This window comes from Amblyomma mixtum, chromosome 3 (genome assembly GCF_055824585.1).
Source record: "Amblyomma mixtum isolate Tamu chromosome 3, ASM5582458v1, whole genome shotgun sequence".
In the NCBI taxonomy this organism is placed as follows: Eukaryota; Metazoa; Arthropoda; class Arachnida; order Ixodida; family Ixodidae; genus Amblyomma; species Amblyomma mixtum.
The window spans coordinates 371126348-371147394 of NC_143014.1; the positions used below are offsets into that span (position 1 = coordinate 371126348).

Consider the following 21047-nt stretch of genomic DNA (forward strand, 5'->3'; position numbering starts at 1 on the left):
TTTTCTTGCCTTCGTCGCAATATTTTCCTGTTTCAGTGTCACAGTTGTGGGTCATTCCATCAGCCCTGTTGAATGAACACACAATTTTGTTCGATTAGTTACGCGTGAACATGAAGTTTTGAATGTGATTGTATGCTGAATCGAACAGAGCTTGCTCCATTATTAGAATAGGTAGTACAAGTACCTATTATTAACCTCCAGACTGAGCACAACGGTGAGGTTAGCAAGACTTTTTTATGCAGTTCCTGCCTTTCATAGTCTCTCATTTAATATTCTGTTATGATTGCCTTTGGGAGCACCAAAACACTGGATTATTTGTGCCCGCGGTGCTTGCGTCTCTCCAAAGCTTTTTTATGTTCTGCGCGCTTATCGGCATTCACTCTTGTTTTTTAATGTTCGGACTATCATAGAGAGCGACGAAACAAGGGTTGAGCTTTAGAGCAAGAAAGAAAAAAAACGTTATCTTTACTTTAGTCTCTCCAGAACACCCCAATGTCGTGTTTTGCTTCATATGGGACTGAAAGCTAAAATAATTTCCACTTACAAACCCGAGCCGCAAAAATTCTGGGCCTCTGCGTGACGTAAGACCAAAAACGAATTGTAACAACTAAACAGTTACTTCAGCTTAAGGCGCCTGGTCAATTGAACTGGAAAGTTTTGAAATATTTGGCGTGCAGAAAGTTTCGCACTTTTACTAGCGCTATTTTGTTCCCCATGGGTCACTTCGCAATTTTTTTCTCCGTTTGGAAAAAAGTCCAGTCTGGTCAACATAATTCCAAGTTGTAGTGGCATAAGGAGGATCACACACGCTAAATATCAAATTAATATGATTGCACATTTGGAAGTTAGTGGGCGCTAGCAAGAAAATGTAGCATTTTGCCCCACTCTCATTACACAGTTATGCATACCTCCGTTTGGCCCTTGTCCTGTGAAAATTGCAGTCTTCAGGTTTTTTTCCTGGCATGTACGCGATTTAGGAAACGAAGTGCTGTGAAACAGGTACACTTTCCTCTTTCTTCATTCACGACGAGGTTTAACATAAATATCATCTTCAACATATGCATGCATCATCTTCAACATCAGCATATGCCCTTATGGATTTCAGTAAGAATTATATATGAATAAAAAGTGTGATTACCAGCAGCGGGGTATGAGCGGTAACAGTGGCGTTGCGCTTGGCGTCCACGCAAGCCATAATGCCCGTCTTTAAACACGAGAGAACACGGAAAAACATGTTTGTGAACAGCTATACATAAAAAAATATAGCGGACACCTAGTTACAGTACGTTTAAGAATGCGATAGCTTTAAGCTTGAAGTGTGCGCTGCTTGCTTCTCCGTCATTGCTGGTCGCTGCGTGCGCCGAGGCTGTGTCAATAGTGTTATCTTTACCGACATACTTCCGTGGTCGCACTCTCTGCTTGCAGGGACTTTCAACTACAGCAGACCCACGCGGCGTTGATTCTGTCTTTCCAACCTGATACGCGGAGCTGTCTAGACACGTGTGCATAAAACCACGCGCCCCTGCCAACTGACGCCGTGCCTGCCACCACTATTGGCCATGTCACGTAGTCTCATGACGTCACACGCACCATCGACCAATGAGCGTTCGGCTATTTCCCGTGGTCTGGTAACGTCGCACACCCCTCGAGCAATTGGCGAATTTTATGACCGATGAAGCCGCGTTTTTTCGGCGATGTGGCTTTTGATGCTATCGCATTGTAACCTGAAATACACTCTGTAGTTGGAAACAGTAACCATTTATGAGCGTTACTGCGGAACGCAGCCCCTCAGTGCTGCACACAGCTTTGGGAGACATTAATCGACTTCGGCGCCAGGTGCCAGCGTGGTTTCCCTGTGGTCGAGGTGCCGCGGAGTGGCGAAAAATACTCCCTCCCTGTCACCTATGCTGCTATGTTAGAGCTAGTTAGAGGTCAAACCATGCAAAAGAAAAAAAAAGAAAGAAAAAGAAATTGAATCAATATCCATGACAGGGAACCCGCGGCTGCGTGAACAGATCTCCTATAAGGGCCGCTCAACGAGACCACTAGGTTATCGCCGCAGCCAACACTCCTCGTGTTAAACTGCACCACACTATCGCGCTGTGCATTGGAGAGCGTCGTCTCCATCAACTTCCGTCTGCTCCGTCCCGCAGCATTGCCTGCTCACCGTCGTCTTCTACGCAGCACAAATCCGTGCTTTCGCTCCAATTCGAATGCAGCAAACATTCTCTGTAGTTTTTTTTTCTTCTTGGTCGGTCGGAGGGCCGAGCAGATTAATCAACCTCTTCCCCTATGTAGCGTAAAACCGTGTGCTTGTGCGGGAACGGAAAATGTGTAAAATGGGATTGATTACTCTGCTAAATTCTTGCGATGAAAGGTTAGATTAACTGTTGCGGATGCCGCTTTTCCTGAGAAAGTAGTGCTAGCTCTTCGAGGAACTAATGCTTGTGGCAACAGAGTCAGCAAAAACCTAACCCGTGTAGCAGTTTCAGTCGCTTTTTCGGGTTAGATAGTGTCTGCCAACCTCTTTAAAAATACCCACTGGGAATTGAAAACTGTTCGCGGAGAGGCTGGTCGAACAAGCTTAGGTTGTCGCCACTTATAAAGGAATAGAATCTCGGTTGCACAGGCCGTTCTATCTCTCAGGATAAGCCTGTTGAGTACCCGAGTGCATTCGTCAATGGTGCTTGCTCTAGCGTTCGTAACGGGATTGGCTCGGGCTCCAGTTTTCGACTACGTAGCATACAGACGACCTGCAATGAAATTTCCCCGTGCCAACAGCAGCGCCACAACACGCCGCCTAACGAGAGCAGGGGGCAGTATTGTACTTTGAGACATTGCCTACCAACGCATATCTCGACACCCAAGCCACCGTGCTCCACGCAAGTGGCGCAATACAGTATGAAGCACTTCTCTTGTCACGCATAGTGCCGTTTTTGTCGTCACCCAAACAGCGGTGGCTCGCAGCTTTGCGGGAAACAGCACGAGTGCAACGCCACCTGGGGACAAGTGCGGCCTCTCTTTAACATGAAAGACGAAGCAAGAAAGACTTTACTAACGCCGTCTTCGAACCATGCTCGATGACGCGACCGTATATTACGCGTTAAGTCGATTATTTTTCCATTTTTTACCACATTGATCACTCTCTGCAGACTGCTGACCAGATTTTGACGTGTTTTTTACTGAACTTACTCGTTTACTTTCACTACACCCTTACAAAATGTTTTAGACAGTATATAGACGGTCCATAGACTTCTGTCCATAAAGACTATAGACTCTCTATAGGCAAATCCTAGAAGTCACTGCAATAGAAATGCTATAGACAGTCTGTAGACAACCTATAGATTTATGGCCATACACTCTTAGTAGACTTTTGTCTATGGACAGTCGACAGACTATGAATAGACAAAAAATATCTATAGGAAGGCAATAGAGTCTATAAGAAGTCTATAGACTGTCTATAGACTTTTTATAAGGGATCTCACTGACAACAGACCTAGGTTTTTAGATCTAGAACTTGTAATTTCAAGCGGTCATGCGTGTTGGGTGTACTCGCCGCGGTCCAACAAGAGGCTTCTGCCCTTCCATGCGAAGACTGTTGCGGAGATTTATGACAGAGGTCACGTGTGAAACAAACAAATACCAGTTTCCACGGTGCAGGACGCCCTATGGAGGTCGTGTCGACCGTAGCTAGCCAATTGCACAATCCAAAGGAACAAGCGCACCAATGCTGACCAACTAGTCAAGAAGAGAACAGCGTGCGTCCCGTACATGCAGAAAGTCCCAAACAACCTGCGAAAGATTGTGAGCGAAGCGGGCCTGAGGCTGCTGCTTGGAATATAAGCGAATGAACGCAGAATAAAGGAAAAAAGGCCGTCAGAAAAACCACAAGAAGATCGCTTGCTGTAGTGTTTTATTTATTTATTTATTGCCATAACAGGTACATCTTCAATACACAAAGCTGAGCGGATCCACAGCCAAAGGCTAGTACCGGATCCATGCACAAGAATATGAAAAAGTGAGGCGGAAGATGGCACGCACGAACTCAAGACCACACATTATAGACATGAAAATGAAATGATCACACGTCTCATCTAGCTATTTCATAAATGTAGGCAAACCAACATTGCACAACTACCATTGTCATGCAGGCAAACAGATACAAGATAATAAGGTAAATAATAAGCACTTCATACGCCACCAACAAAATACATGTCATAATCCACATTGCACGCATGCTATCCGTTACGGGTAAAGCACACAACCCATGAACAAATTCCCTTTACTTATAGTTTGCAAATTACAGCATGTTTAAAATGCTAAAATCCAGCGCCAAACAATGTTTCTTTAAAGGTTACTATGTTACAACTATAGAAAGCAGGAAGAATGCCTAGGGGAAGATCATTCCAAGCTTTCACACCTGTGTACCTCAGGCGCCGGTGGTCGTAGATGTTATGAGAGGGAGGTTTCAAAAATTTGCCTTCGGACGCAGCGCATAAGGGCATTATTTTGGAATCCATAAACAGCGGTCCCGACGGGGTGCCAGGGGCTGCCGAGTTAAGAAATCGTAAAGCTCTCTTCTGTAATATTATGCAACGTTAATGATAAGTACGATATGTAAATCCCCAAGCCTCAATGCAGTATGCGATATGTGACTGAAGGATATAAAAACAAATTGTCCTTAAAGTTGCCATATTAAAATACTTAGGTGCTTTTGACAGAACGAAGCACGAATATGACAGCTTTTTACGGAGGGTGTCTAAATTCGGTTTCCAGTTTAATTCACAGTCCAGTGTAATGACTAGGTTAGGAGCTGTTAAGGCTTGTTGCAGATCTTTGCTGCCCAGCTGTATATGGCAAGGCGTCATATTACTGCGCCTATAACCTGATTTAAAGATAATGTGTTCAGTTTTGTCAACATTCAAAGGTAGTTTATTTGACAAAAACCACTCGTTTAAATACTCAGGCTCTATGTTTATAATGAGTTCCGCTTGAGTTTCACTTTTAGAGGTCACTATAATAGCTGTATAATCGGCGTAGATTACTGCGAGAGCACTAGTTAAATAATCCGGCAAGTCATTTATATAGAGAGCAAAAAGCAAAGGACCCAGAACTGATCCTTGTGGCACCCTCATACGAATCGGCAGAAGGCTAGAAGCTTCCCCGTCAACAATTACGCACTGTTTACGATCGCACAAATTGCTTTTAAAGAAATCGAGAACTATACCCCTAAATCCATATCTTTCGAGTTTCTGACACAATAAATTATGATCTACTGTATAAAATGCTTTTTTCATATCTAATAATACTCGTATTGCAATGTTGTTGCTGTCAAGAGCTTCATTAATACTTTCACACAGAGATAATATAGCAGTTGTCGTTGACCTGTTACCTCCAAAGCCATGCTGATTAGGGTAAAGAAGGTTATTGTTCCCTAAGAAAAGATTTATACGACGGGCTAGTAATTTTTCAAGCAGAGTATTAATTCAACTAAGAATAGAAATTGGGCTATAATTTCGAAGCTCACTAGAATCGCCATGTTTAAAAATTGGTAAAACTTCGGCAACCTTTACCGCATCAGGGTAGCCAGCGGAATAAAATGCTTTATTAATTAGTGAGGTCAAAATTGTCCCAAGTGCATTGATGTTGCCCTTAATAAGTGATACAAAAATTTCATCAATGCCCATCGCCTTTCCTGACTCAATTAATTAAACAGTACTTGTGATCTCATTAACAGTTACATCCTCGTAGACGGAACAGGATTCTCTCTGCGTTGGCATAATAACATAAGTATTTACGGGTATAGTAGACTGTAGATCATTGCCTACTGAGCAGAAGTGATCATTAAAGCGATCAACAATGGTAGTTGTTTGTGGAGAGTCGTCGGATTTCTGAATTACTGGCGGAAGGTTTAATAACTGAATTCATAATATTACAGATCTTATTAGAATTATTAGCGCACTTATTAATTTCACCACAATGATACTGCTTCTTCTGCAGCCTCATCATTCTCACAGCTTTATTTATATAGGTGCGATACTGCATGCTATAATATTCATTGCCCCTATTCTGCTTCATTTTAAGAAGCCAATGATCACGTTGCTTCATAACATTTAGTATAGCAGGTGTCATCCGAGGACAAAGAGGTTTCAAATAGTGCTCTTTTTTTATGACGGTTCTGCTACATTTTTTGGTCAACTACTGTAGCTTTCCAATTAAGACATCACAGTGTCCATTGGCATCCAAGGATTCGAATTCGGTGAAATTGGTGAGTTGGTGTGGTATATAATATACTGACGTCATGCAGCTGTTTTTGTCTTTTCTATAAACTATATTACAGTTTTCCCCACTTGAACAACACACTCCTACTTCCTCCCAACACAGCATCGCGCTTTTGTTTGAACACTTTAAATCTTCAGCGTTTCCCTGGCACCAACAAATGCCTTCGATAAATTGTTCTTGCCATCGCCGCCGCGGTGGCTCAGTGGCTATGGTGCTCGGCTGCTGTCCCGAAAGACGCGGGTTTGATCACGGCCGCGGCGGTTGAATTTCTTTGGAGGAGAAATTCGAGGCCCGTGTACTGTGCGATGTCAGTGCACGTTAAAGAACCCCAGGTGGTCGAAATTTCCAGAGCCCTTCACTACGGCGTCTCTCATAGCCTTAGTCGCTTTGGGACGTTAAACCCCATAAACCAAACCAACCTAAACCATCTTCTTGCCATCAGCCATAGAACCATGGAATCAGCTGCCAAAGCCTGTAGTAACAGAGCGCGATCCGAACTAACTTAAGAATCTACTCTTAGAATATACTTATCATTAGCAGCAATTAACGCGCATTGCTTAATATCCCTTACGTACCAAAATTGCACCTCTTATTAATATTTTTCTTCCCGAGTTACTTGTTGCATCCTTATCTCTATTTTGAGCACCCTTTCTAATCTTACGTGTATTGCCGCACGGCCACATTGTACTCATGTATGCTCTTTTCGCAATTTGCAACGCCCTGTTGTAATTTATGTCTGGATTATTTATTTATTTTTTTTTGCTTTAATCACATTGTACTTTTTTTTCATCCCCCCTTATGACATGCCCTACAGGGACAATAAATGATGAAGCTGCGGGACGCTGCATGAACGATCGAGTATGTGAGCACGCCAAAGATATAGCTAAGAAGTCACGCAGAAACCAACAAGCCATACACTGTACGGAGTGCGAAAATTGTGAAGCGGTTTTGAATCTGGCCGCTATCATTGCCAGATATATATATACGAGACCTCGGGGCTTATTCTGAGGACTACAATTTACACAAAACTAATGACACGTGCAACAGCAGCTCGTCGATAGCTCTCTTCCCACAAGAATATGCATTTCGTGATCGGCGACGCTCAATAATTCCTCCTCCCGGTGGGCGGTTTCTTTCTGCTACTTTTGCTCGCCATGTTTCTTTAACATGCTGCCTTACATGTTGCAATAAATCATTTGGGTGCGAGTCAACGCAAGTGCCTTGCTTTGTCCCGTTAGGGACTGCTACATTATTTATTTATTTATTTATTTATTACAATACCCCCACGGCCCGCAGGGCGTTATAGAGGGGGTGGGTGAAAAAAGAAAAAAAATACATAGTAAAAAGTACAGGCAAAATGCAAATTCATGATGCAGACGCTTGTACGATGATATTCTTGGTGATAAGTGGCTTGAAAGATGACGCGTCTTCAATGCAGACGATATGGGGCGAAAGGTGGTTCCACTCAGTGCTAGTCTTCGGTATGAAAGAATTAAACAGTGCACTCGTTTTACAAATTGGGATGGAAACTTTATGCGGATGGTCAACACGTGATGACAGGTATGATGGCATAGAAGAGAAAAATTCCTGTTTTAGTGTCTCGTTATGAAAGAAGATGCTGTGGAAAAGACTGAGGCGTGAAATATTTCTGCGAACTGCAAGATTAGTCAGATCTCCGTCAAAACTATACCTACGACCAGAATGAGATGCCGGGCTCACCATTCCTCAATTTTCTGCCGTGCTCTTGCTTATTGCATTGCATGACGATGGTTGATATATTCCGATCAGAGCCTGCTGCAGTTCAGGGTGTCGGCGGCAGGTAAGACAATTCCTCTAGAGAACCGATGCCACTGCGGTGCAGCGTTGGCATTCGTTGACTCGGACGCATACTCTGCAGTGAGGCGCAGCTGCGGCCACTGGCACTGTTAATAATGATAATGTAGGTATAAAATAGAATGAATTTCTTCTAAGACCACAGGTATTGAAAAATTCGCTTCCGCGCAGCATATTCGGTGTCAAGGGGACATATTCTTATATATTCGGTTCGTACCAACATCGCACCGGTTCAAACGGGTTCAGGATAAAAAAAATTCTGAACGTATAAGGGTTTCAGTCAACCTTGCTATGCTGTTTACTTTTGCCTGTGAGATAGATATATAAAATAAAAAATGCAAAATTTGTTTAATGCGACGTGTTTTCAGTTCACCCACTTTCAGCGATCCGCACAGCCACAGCTAGCTGGGTCTCGGCAGGGCCGATGAGACGACACTGTTCATTTTCTGCAGATTCCCTTTCCCGGGCAGCTGTAAATTATTGGGCACCACGGTGCAAGTCATCTGAAAGAAGCTTCTGCAGTAACGCCCACGCGGTTTCCCAAAGCGCCCCTAAACTGTCATTCTGCTACTACAAAAGGAAGGAAGCTGCCGGCCTATTCACCATTTCAGCGATCCGCACAGCCACTGCTAACTCGGTCTCGGCAGCGCCAATCAAGCTGCACTGTTCATTTTCTGCAGGTACACGCTGTCGACATTTTAACGCGCTGGTAGCGCTAAGTGTCCGGCTGTACCGAAAATACGGCGTCGCAGTGGTCGGCGTCCGCGTTGTGAGCGAAAAATGACGAGAACGACTCTGGCAGGTGATCCCCGGAGAGTAGCCAAGGAGGCAGGTGGGGGCCACCTAGGTCACGTGACATTGCGGCGTCATCACAACCTGCTCACCGGATTGTGAGCAGACTGCCCCCGTGGCAGCTAGCAGTTAAATTAATCATTTTTCGCTCGGGAAGAGCAACCTGGGCCCACCGCTGGGCTCACCTGCCATCGCAGGGCAGTGGAACGTCGCGTAAATTCCGCACCACGGCGCCAGGAGGGGTATAAGAACTTCCAGGGATCTACTAATGTAAAGTAGAAAATTGCCTTCTTCATATATGGTAATTAACCTAATACGCTATTTCGTCATACACTGAAGGCGGAGCTCAAGTGTTCCCTGCAATTTTTTCAAATTTTCGTTTTTTATTAGCATTTGCTGTCGTTTGAGGCTCTTGCGGATCACTCAAATTGTGTTATCGCTCATTTGAGTTTTCTGCATTGCTTGCCTGCGCTGAGCTAGATAACGAAATCAAAGCCCTGAAAGCTTCAATGAATAAAAATTTCAGCGCGCTCGTCATCAATCTTTGAACCCAGCTTGCTCTTAGTGAAAAGAATATGTCATATTAATCGGAACTTGAAGAAGCGAAACTTCCGCGGCAGTCATAAGCCATGAGTATGAGGTCCTAAAAAGCCAGCATGATAGCATACTCGCAGAGAGCAATGCTCTGAAAACAGCTAATGAAGAATTGTGAGCCCAGAACACTAGTTTGGTGAAAGTGCTATCATGGATTGAATAATATTCATGCATGAATAACATTGAGATAAGAGGTGTACGTACCGTGGTTATCAGACGAGGACCTAAGGCAAGTCATAGTCGACATTGGAGTACAAGTACCAGCCAGGTACACCGTCTCACCATCAGATAATCACATTGTACATACGGTACCCACGCAAAACAGCTGAAAAGCGAACATTAATTGTACGATTCGTTTCTCGAGACAACAAAAATGACTTCCACCAAAAGGCCTAGAATGCTCGCCTTAAAGCATAAGACATTGAAAAGGGCACAGAAACCACTCAAGTATTCTCGAATTACCTTCTGAGTCCCAAGAGCAAGTCACTCTTTTCTGAAGCATCCAAGCTAAAGAAAGCAAATGAGGGGAGGCTCTTGTGGACGGAGCGATGCGCCATCAAGACACGGAAAACAGCCACTAGCACTGTCTACAAGATCACTCCACACGCCAACTTACGCGTGATTGAATGACACTGAAAGATTTTCAGAATACTGCTTCCCCACCATCACCCTGCCTTATGAACTGCTCCGGCTATCTCACTTCAGTCATAATATGTAGAATTCCTCAGACTAATCGCTTTTACACCTCAATATCCGAAGCCTACCTGCACATTATGAAGCACTCCTCGATCTACACGCGAACCTAGATCACGTTTTTCATTTCATTGCACTATCCGAAACATAGCTAAATAAAAAAATGGCGTTAATAATGTCACCTGGCTACAACAAAGAAATTGCCTGCAGCATGAGAAAAAGTAAATGCATCCAACTATCTCGTCTTTCTTCCCGTAGTGGCGATGCGGTTTACGTTCATCGGTCATTACTATATGTCATTAGAAATGACGTCATCATTTCATCAGAGTGGTGCAAATCGCTGTTCTTCAAGTCCCTCAAGATCACATGACCAGACATGGCATTCCAGGTAAATAAAAGCGCACGATGACAGGCATCATCTACAGGTTGCCTCAAAATAAATTGGACCACTTTGTTAGTTGGAAAGGGTGTTTTCTAGCTTTTGCGTTTCTAACACTCAAGTTGTTAATATGGGAGGTATTAATACGGGCACTGCACGAGCTGATGGAGCAAATTCACTTATATGGATTTATTAACTGGCCATGGCCTAGAAAAATTAATAGTAAGGCCAATGCGCACATCAAAAGAAAAACAAAGTATTTTTGACTATATTTTCATGAATGTTTCAAACGAATTTTCAATAGGAAGAAAACATGCGGAAAGTTTATTCAGCAAAATCTACCCAGGAAAAGTTTAACCAATTTTAAAGACTTTTTGGCCCACAGCAAAGCTAGCGGGACTCTAAAACAAAATTCAGGCGAAAACCTTGGGTTACGGTAGTACTTTTGAAGTCAATTAATCAGAAAAATAACATATACAGAAAACTAGAGCACACCTCGCATAATATCATTCTCGAAACTGGGTAACAATTATATAAAATTTTCTGAGATAAACTAATTAAAATATAAAGAGAAAACTACTATAATCTGAAAATTTAGCAAGCTTGTGGCGACAGCAAAGCCACCTGGAAAGGTAAAAATTCAGGATTGAACAGGACGCATGCGCCAAACGATATACCTGGAATTCTGGCTGACCTCGCTTTAACTGCCGACCGCACTGCTATATCCGAAGCCTTCCCTAAACACTTTGCTGCGATACCTGCAGATATATCCCCAGCTGCTCCTTATGAAGCGCTCCTTAGTCCCGTAGAGAGCACGAGCAATGTCAACTAATTTTTTTACAACCAGGCACATGCCCAGAAGTCAAGCGCAAAACTCTAGCATTCAAAATCACCACATCAGTTGGGCACGATGGCGTTTCAGTATCATAGTTGGAAAGATGCGAATTGTGTCTCAGTGAACCACTAACAGACGTTTTGAATGATATATTCGTGACAGGAATTTTCCCAGCACAGCTTAAGATACCTAAAATCATGTCAGTTTTTAAAGGAGACAAGTTTAACATAGGAAACTATCGTCCAATATCAATATTATCACCGTTGGCCAAAGTGGCGGAAAAAGTAATGCTGTCACTAATAAACTTTGTTTCTGGAACGTGATTTTACGCAGAGGGAAAATATGGGTACCTGAGGGGACAATCAACTGAACTGCCTGTACTTAATATAGTCGAGAAAAAAAGCAAAAAGAGAAAAAAGATACTCATAATGTATTCTTAGATCATGACATATTAATAAGCAAGATTAATAGCTACGGAAGCAAGACACATCGTTATAACTAATAAAAAACTAAAACTACTTGCTCAACCACGAGCAATACGTCAGCGTGAACGGCGTTCAGTCTTCAAAATTGCTAACTGTGATGTAAAGTCAAGCACGATTCCATAAAAAACTTGAAAAAGTATGTATTTTTTAATCATTCTTATTTACATTGCCAATCAACCCTGTATTTATTCTACAGCGCTTTTATTGCTTGAGTGCTTTTATGTAGTATTGTTTTCTCCGTTTCACCGCGTCTCTAAATGTGCTTGTGAAATTCGACATGCTTAACCAAACTATTGTTGTGTTTGTTAATTCCCACTACACTTGTTTCTCACTTGTGTATGTGTTACCTGCCATAGTTTTATCAGCTTCATATATACAATTAATAACAGGACGTCCCCCTGGCACTTTCTGCTTTGAGACGTCCTTTTCAACTAATCAATTTTCTATTATTAGTCTATTAGTCTATCGAGATAACGAAACAGCACGGAAGGCTATCGAGATTTCGAGGGCCTTCGAGTGTAGCCCAGTGCTGCTAGCGTTACTTTGAGCGGTGCCAATATGCACTCTCAGGCACGATACGTTCACGGTACAAAAGCATTCTTCTTTGAAACTTTAATGCAAGCAGTAAAATATTCTGTACAATAACTGAAAAACTTTATCGAACTTGTTTAGAGCGCATTAATTTTATATTATCGATTCCAGAAGACGGAAACCTCAGTGGTATCAATGTTGCCAGAGCATTACAAAAGTGCGGCAGCAAACTGTACAAAAGGCAGTGTCTTCGAAGACGGCACAACTGGCCTTTAATAATAATTAAAAACCTCCTATGACTAAAAAGAAGAGTATTTCCACATTTAGATTATACTTATGAAAATATTTTTGTCAATAGCGGAAAACCGAATGTAGCGATTGCAGCGCCACAGAAACGTGGTGTAAGACACAATAACCATTTCAACGGGCATTGAAATTTGCCGTATAGCAGAGACACAACTCTTTCGAGTTCGATAGCTATTTAGAATCTCGAAGGCTCTCGACTCGATGGGCATTTAAACTGCCCGTGTTTCAGGGGTATAAGAGCACCCGACTGCTTTAAATAGTCTCGCGTATCCCGCTCATCGCTGTCTTTCACCCTGTACGGTCTTTCTCAGTGCTGCAGGATGTAAATAGTATGAATATATTCCTCTTGCTTTTATGCTAATCCTCCTCGTCATTATTTCTGCAGGGACACCACTGCGGACCCGAGCCACAACTGGTGGCAGCGATGGGATAGATGTGGACCCGCAACAGCTCACGGACTCCGCGAGCAGATTTGGTGTGCATGTCGGTGACCTCTTCAAAGATGGCACGGATGATTCCCGGCACTTTGGGTGTCGTGGTGGATGCGCCTCGCTGTGAATCCCTCACTCGGTGACCGTTGTTTCTTGCGCTCATGTTGTACGTAGAGGACAGGAAAACTGGCCGACTTTTTTTTTTAATTATGGCTGCTTCACTGGACGTTTTACTTTCCACGTTTCTGCTGATGCGGATCGCGTTGTGGGTCGCGCGCGTCACTCAAGCGCTGCCGTGTTCAGCGTGCGGCATCGGGTCCGTCTGGAGAGTGCGGCTGCCGCCCCGCGTATCTCTATATGCGCGGAAAGCCAGTGTACTAATGAGATTCGTTTTCGCAATGGCGGACTCGCCTCTACCTATGTACGTCGACTGACCCCAACATCACTCATTTCTTTTGCCGTGCTGTTGATCTGTCAAGGGGTGGGTCGATGCCCCTTCTGACGTGACCAGGTGCACGTTGCTATAAGGCAGAAAAATATCCATTTGCCACAAGGCAACGTTGTCAGTTCGGTAATGAGAAAGTCCCGCCGGAATGCGAATACTTAATTATTGTAAATGAATGTAGGTGGCGATCAAATAATTAAGTGACATAAAGAGCTTTTCATCGAGCTAAGGATCTATGTTCGTGTACATGAAGGATATGCAGTGCACTGGAGTTGACCTGAATTCCTACAAAATGCAGCCACTTAGGAAAGACCGAAATCAAGGCCCATCAACTCAGATACCGAACTCTCCATTTAGAGCATCATATCTTCTAATAGTCCCATTGCTCTAGCCCGGCTATCCACTGCTTAATTTTATTGCCTTCACATAGGGCCATTGTATTGTTGCGTTTTTTTTGTCAGTTTGCATACACGGTTAGGATTCGACAACACAAAGATAACACCCATATAATAGCTGTACTAGCACTCGAGAAATAAATATAGTATCTTAAACATTCCGACAGCCGCCGTCAGACAGCCCAAAATCCGCTTCGTGCGCTAAAAGCCCTCTTTTTGCCTTTTAGGTGTGTCTCGTCACGCCCACAGTGACGGGATTTGAAGGCGCAGGCTCCTTTTCCAAGCAATGCTACCATACAGTCAGATACAACTCCAGAACGAAGCGGCAAATTCCCCTAAAAGGAGCCCCTCCAGCCAATGGCGTCTACCGATTTTTCCCCGACCGACTGTCCCCCTCCTTCCCTTCACCGATCCCTTTGGACCTGCTAGAATTAAATCGCAGGGGATGGCATATGAAGGAGGAATAACCACGGCTTCATTGGATTATCCGCGGCGCCATGAACACCGGTGGAAGCCATCGGTTGAAAGGCCTCCTTTGAGGGGCATCTGCCGCTTCGTTCTTGAGGTATATGCGACTATATTTGTTTTTTTGCTACATGGGGAGGGCAGGCCTCTGTCAGGCGCTACTAGGCGCCTTTAGCTAGCTCTCCCTTGTTTGCAGTCTCTGTACCGGCCAAACAAAACCAATAAATGAAATGAAATGAAATATGAAGCCGAGAGCCAGGCCGGGGCATAGATTCTACCTATTTTGAGAAAATCGATGGGTATCCGGCCGGCAGCGGGAGTCCAACCCCCAACTCCAAACTTGGTGCAAAAAAACTTCCCTGATTTTGAATGAATCTAGAAGAAAAAGCGTCCTATTTCGTGCCCGCGCCTCGTTAGGTGATGTTATCAAAGCGGTTGTTTCAGATCCGTACGCAGTACCCGTAGAAGAATGTGTCGTATCACTTCGCGTCATCTTTCCAGGAGACAAGTTGTGGATTAATCACGTCATCTACCTTTAATCATTGTCACCATTTAATTCCAACTGCAATAAAACGTGCGCTGCATTATGCATTTTTTAAATTCCCATCTATGTCACTGTGTTCTGGTGTGGCGCAAATCCACTGCAGCGAGTATGCAAAGAAGATGCCCAGGCTTAGCTTGGTTAAGCCAAGAATGCGTTGCATATTGCGCGGTCTTTTTGCGCGAGGTATTGCTTGGCGGCACTCAATTTTCTCAGCAGCTTTTCCTCCGTGAAGTATGGATGGATGGATGGATGGATGGATGGACGGACGGACGGACGGACGGACGGACGGACGGACGGACGGACGGACGGATGGACGGATGGACGGATGGACGGATGGATGGACGGATAGATGGACGGATAGATGGACGGATAGATGGACGGATAGATGGACGGATAGACGGACGGACGGACGGACGGACGGACGGACGGACGGACGGACGGACGGACGGACGGACGGACGGACGGACGGACGGACGGATGGATGGATGGACGGATGGACGGATGGACGGATGGATGGATGGATGGATGGATGGATGGATGGATGGATGGATGGATGGATGGATGGATGGATGGATGGATGGATGGATGGATGGATGGATGGATGGATGGGAGCGCCCCCTTTGGAACGGGGCGGTGGCAACCGCCACCATGCTCAGCCGCTTTTTTTGTTGTTTTCTTCCTTTTTCTCTCTTTTTTCTTTTTTTCGCGTGGTTTGGTGACGTTACGTCACGTGGTTTGGTGGCTGCCCGGCCGCGCCCAAGGGCTGAACTGAGTGATTGCAATATGCTACGCATAAAAGAGCCTTGGCCGCCGTTGACGATGCTTCGTTCTTGGAGCACACAGCGCTATTTTTCCATAGACACAGCACTATTAAGGCGTAATTTATGTATGTTTTTTTATTAGTTTGCACTTGCAAGAGTGTTCTACAGGCACTTGAAATATGCTTGAGATTTACGTCATCTAAATAAAAACCTTTGAGAAAGTGCTGCTTTCGTTATCAGCCAGTTAAGTTGGTCCCATCGCTGGGAATTGGCAATCCCTCCACCATGGTAAAGCAGACATACACAGCTCGAAAGAGCTGCCTGATATATCTTTTAACTTCGCTCTCATGCACGTAATCCGTGAACCAACGCATGTGACGAAAACAACTAGCATTACTCTCCACCAGCACCATGAAAGAACCGCCCACGACCAAACAGCACCCGTCAAAACAGCGCACCCCTTCCGCAGCGCTGCGCCGATACTGCGCTGCACTGTTTTACCGTCGTGCTGTTTTCAGAGCGAGCTGTTTTTTCCGGTTTGCTCTTTTGACGCGTGCTGTTATGTCGCCATGCTATTTTTTCGCTGTGCCGTTTTTTGTGCGCTGTTCTGACGCATGCAGTTTTGTCGTTTTGTCATGTCCTGTTACTTCGTTACCGCCTCTTTCCCATAAGCTTATTAGCGACATAGTTCAGTTTTCTCATTCTTCATGCGCAGTAGTAAGTGTTGGTTCAGATCACAAGGCTACGTCATGCGTCCTGCCATTAGGCACACCGACTTCTGTTCACAGACGCAAAGCATGGATTTTTAATTGGTCCACAGCCGAGGATGTCAGCATTATTGACCATCTTGAACTGTAAGGTCAAAACTTGAGTTCTTGTTCTCAAGTTCCTACAACTACAGAAAAATTATGGCAGACGTTGGGAACTGTCCGCACAAGACTGCCTATCTAGTATCTCCCACAGAAAACCAAGCCAGTGCACCGAACGACGCCATGTATAACAAGAAAGAATGTGCAACTTAAGCGCAAAATAGCTAGATTTAGAAAACTAAAAAGCAGACTGTCTACAGGAAGTATTCCAAGGCCAGGACTCGGAACACTTCGGAACAAGAGACCATATTCACACAATCAGTCAGCTGATAGGGAAATCGCTGAGTATAACCAAGCTCTTTTAGAGCCTTTATAAATTACGAGAAAGCATTTGACTCAGTTGAAACCTCAGCAGTCATGCAAGCATTGCAGGATCAGAGTGTTCAAGAGACTTTTTTTTAAATATTGTTAGGTATCTATAACGACTGCAAAGCTACTACAGTATTCCTCAAAGTCAGCAATAAAATTCTTATTAGGAAGAGTGTCAGGCATGAAGATAATATCTTGCCAATGCCGTTTTACAGGAGGTATTCAGATGCCTGGAATGGGGTGATTGGCGATAAGAGTTACCTATGTAATCTGCGATTCAATGATGACATTTCCTTGCTCAGTCACTCAGGAGATGAACTGTAAAGCATGGTCAATGAGTTAGACACGGAAAGCAATACTGTGGGTATAAAAACTAATATGCAGAAAACCAAAGTAGTGTTCAAGAGTCTAGGAAGAGAACAGCAGTTTACAATTGGTAGCCAGGTTCTGGGTGTGGTAAAGGAATAAGGCTGCTTAGGGCAGGTAGTCATCGCAGATTCGAATCACGAGAGCGACATAAGTAGAAGAACAAGAATTGGGCATAGCACATTTCATAGGTTCTCTCAGATCGTGAATGGCAGTTTACCAGTATCCCTCAAGAGAGAAGTATACAAAAGATCTCACTGGTACTCACCTGTGGGGAACAAATGTGGAAGCTAACGAAAAGGGTTCAGCTTAAGTTAACGCAGCCAGCTATGGAAAGAAAAATGTTAGATTTAACGTTAAGAGACAGGAAGAGGGCTGAGAAGGTAAGGGAACAAAGGCGGGCTGATAAACATCCTAGTCTAAATCAAGAGGAATAAATGGGCTTGGGCAGGGATAGCAATATAATCGATGGTCAATAAAAGGGATGGAGTGGATTCCAAAAGAAAGCAAGCGTAGTACTGGGCGGGAGAATGATATGTGGGCGATGCGACTAACACGTTTGCGGGGATACGGTGGCAGCAGCTGGCACAGGATTGGGTTAATAGGAGAGACATGGAAGAGGCCTTTGCCCTGCAGTGGTCGTAATCAGGCTGATGATGACAAACTCCCGCTGTGAAAATCCGCAGCCATTCTTAGGCACTCAAGCTGTGAAACCGGTCAAGCAGGAATACATGAATCGCACTTTAACTAACTTTATCAAAATGGTTCCTCATAAATTCTGGCGGTATCTAAACTCGAGGACTAGAAACACTAGATCTCCTCGGAACGTAGCATTAAACGCCCTATTTTTAGTGATTACTTTGAATCTATGTTTACGCTTGATGATGGCACCATCCATATGTTAGAATATGAGATTAGCTGCAACGGCAATATACTCGGAGAAATAACAGTAACTGAAGCAGGAATATTTGCCTTGCTAATCAGTATTGATACGAAGAAATGACGAGACCGGAAAAATGCCAGATACAGCTCGCAAGCGATGCGCTGAATGTATATCAAAATACTTGCTGGGTATTTGCAACAAATCGCTGGAGACTGCGCAACTACCCTGAATATGAAAGATATCGACGGTGATTCGGGTAGATAAATCAGGAGATCCTATCAAGGCTTTCAAACATCGCCCTATTTTGCTTACTTGTACGGCGTGTTAAATCCTAGAACATTAAATTTTGGATCACATTACGATGCTTGTTAAACAGCAAGAAAATAATTATTTCCATTCAACGTTGTTCCTGGGAAGAATCATCTACTAAAACGAAATTGCTAGAATCCTAGCTATGATTATCGATAAAGGGGAGGGGGAACAGATATGGTACTCCTCGATGTATGAAAAGCGTTCGACCGAGTAGGTCATTCTGCAGTGCACTATAAGTTAGTTGGCTTTCGTGTATAATCGCCGGTTGGTTAGAAGTTTACTTAGTTGGTCGACGTCAGTATGCCCATTTTTTAAACTTCCAGTCTGATTCGACGGAAGCGATATCTAGGGGGCCCAAGGTACGGTGCTTGCCCTAGTTCTTTTCGTTCTTATATTAATGATCTTAGCAAGAATATCGACGCAACAGCACCATTTTCTGGAGCGACTGCGTTCTCTTCACAGAAATTAACAGCCCGACCGACCCAATAGCTGAAATAACTCCCTGCAGTAGGCGCAATATGATATGACAAATGGCAGATGGTCCTGTACCTAGAAAATACTGCCGCCATGAGTTTTAGAAACATCCAATGAATTCCACTTACCAAGTTGAACAAAAAAATCTCTGCCTCTCCCGTAACCGAGAGTAGAGTAAGCATGAAATGTTTACGGGCATAACATGAAGCGTACGCGGACACGACGAGACGCAGGCCTGACCAGAATGTATATGCAGCGCGTTTTCAAACTGTCTAAAGTTCGTAAAGGGGAAAGCGTTTTCCGCACCACTTTGCCTATGTGACACTGGTGACGTCACCACTGCATTACGTCACACATAATTGATGACGAAATAATAAGAAATTACTAATTGATGATTAATTACTGACTGATGACTAAATACTAATTAACTGCTAATTATTGACACTTAAGATTCGCCTTTAGCAACGGAATGCGACAGCGTGTTCTAGCGCTGCCAGGCAGTTCACGGAACGCCACCACCCGTTCGGCGCGATGCCTTGCCCTTTGAACGCGACGCTTTTTGAGGGAAGGAAATTACGCAGTAATTCTCTGTCATCTCGGTGGACACCCGAACCGCACCGTACGCGAAGGGAGGAACGCCACCACCCGTTCGGCGCGAAGCTACGGGCGCTTGTATGCCGGTCCTGTAGAAGGGCTTAGAGAGTCTCGTTAAATCTCGTACGATGCCGGGGTGCTCTCGTTTCAGTGGCCGGATGAGTGGAATTCAGTGCCCGGATGTTGGCTCTCGGTCTCGGCGTGACGTCACCATACTTCCGACAACGGGAGCTGAAAACATTTCATGCTGAAAAAAAAACATTAATCACAGTAGAACAGTTCAAGTACATTGGAGTGATCATTGCCTCGGAATTACGTTGGAACACACACGTTACAACAAAGGCACATTCCGCTCATTACGCGATAAGACGTTGCCTTCGACTCGCCTCATCAAAAACAAAAATTTTGGCGTTCAGTTCACTCCTCTGTTGTGTGCTAGAACGCGGTATATTTAGCTGGGCGCCTACATCAAACACTATATCGATAGATTAGACAGGATGCAGCGAAAAGCTGTCAGATTTACCTTCAGTGAATACAGCCATCATGAATCGACCGCACTACTTCTGTAAAAAGCCTGCCTCCGTATGGTCAACACATGAACCAGATTTCTGCGGCTTAAATTTGCTTTCCTGTTCTTGAATGACGGCACAAAGCTTTATCTCACTAGATATCTTCTTGAGACGAGTACCCGCGTAGTAAGAACAAACGATGCCAAACATTTAGCCGGATACAGATTCCTCGGTGATATATTCCAAATCTTCTTTTTTCCCGCATGTGATCCTAGAGTGGAATATGTTGCCTTCTGAAATTGTAAGCCAGAGGTTACCAGAAACATTCGCGTCGCACTTGACAAGATACTTTGAAAATTCTGAAAGGCAACGTTGCCACTGTGTGCGATTAACTGTGCTTCTTTTCTGCTGTTTATTTTTTTTTTGTGCTGCTTCAATCTCATATGGGCTCGATCTTGTCACAGCCTCAAAGTGAGCCAACATTATGTGATAAATAAATAAACGAATAAAGCAATCAAAAAGCTTACAACAGTCCAATGGCGACTCAGCGTTCGTTACAAACCATAATAAATCACTGTGATGCACAACAAAGTGATATTGTCCTGCTAACTCACAAATGTATTACTGAAATGTTCATTTAGCGATCGTCTGCCTCTGCCAATACGCAAAGTATTGGCTTATCATCTCAATTTTGTTGCCTACTTTCCGTATTTCTGATTATGTATATCTATATCCTCCGTATGTTGTCGATTTAGTTTTGTTATCACAAAGAATCAAGCTACTCACTGCACTGATGTAGAAACGTATCGTACGTCACTGCTGATGGGTGGCTGCAGCTCAGACAAGCCGCAATGAAGCGCCTTTTAATGCGAGGGCGTTACTTGCCTTTTTGAGCGAAAACCTCGCCGCCACCAGAAAGCAGTGGCAGGGACTCGTGGCAGAGACGCGGCCAGAGAATGA

General features: G+C 44.1%; 1 long non-coding RNA gene across 6 annotated transcripts in view; it reads left to right on the forward strand.

Moving 5' to 3' along the window:
• LOC149356766 (uncharacterized) overlaps positions 1-21047 on the forward strand; it is a 198019-nt gene that overhangs the window by 60481 nt on the left and 116491 nt on the right. The window contains exon 2 of one of the 6 annotated variants that reach the window (XR_016291684.1): positions 13116-13300. The exons of the other annotated variants lie outside the window; for them this stretch is intronic. This is a non-coding gene — a long non-coding RNA (uncharacterized LOC149356766). The remainder of the gene's footprint in view (positions 1-13115; positions 13301-21047) is intronic. 6 annotated transcript variants of the gene reach the window in all.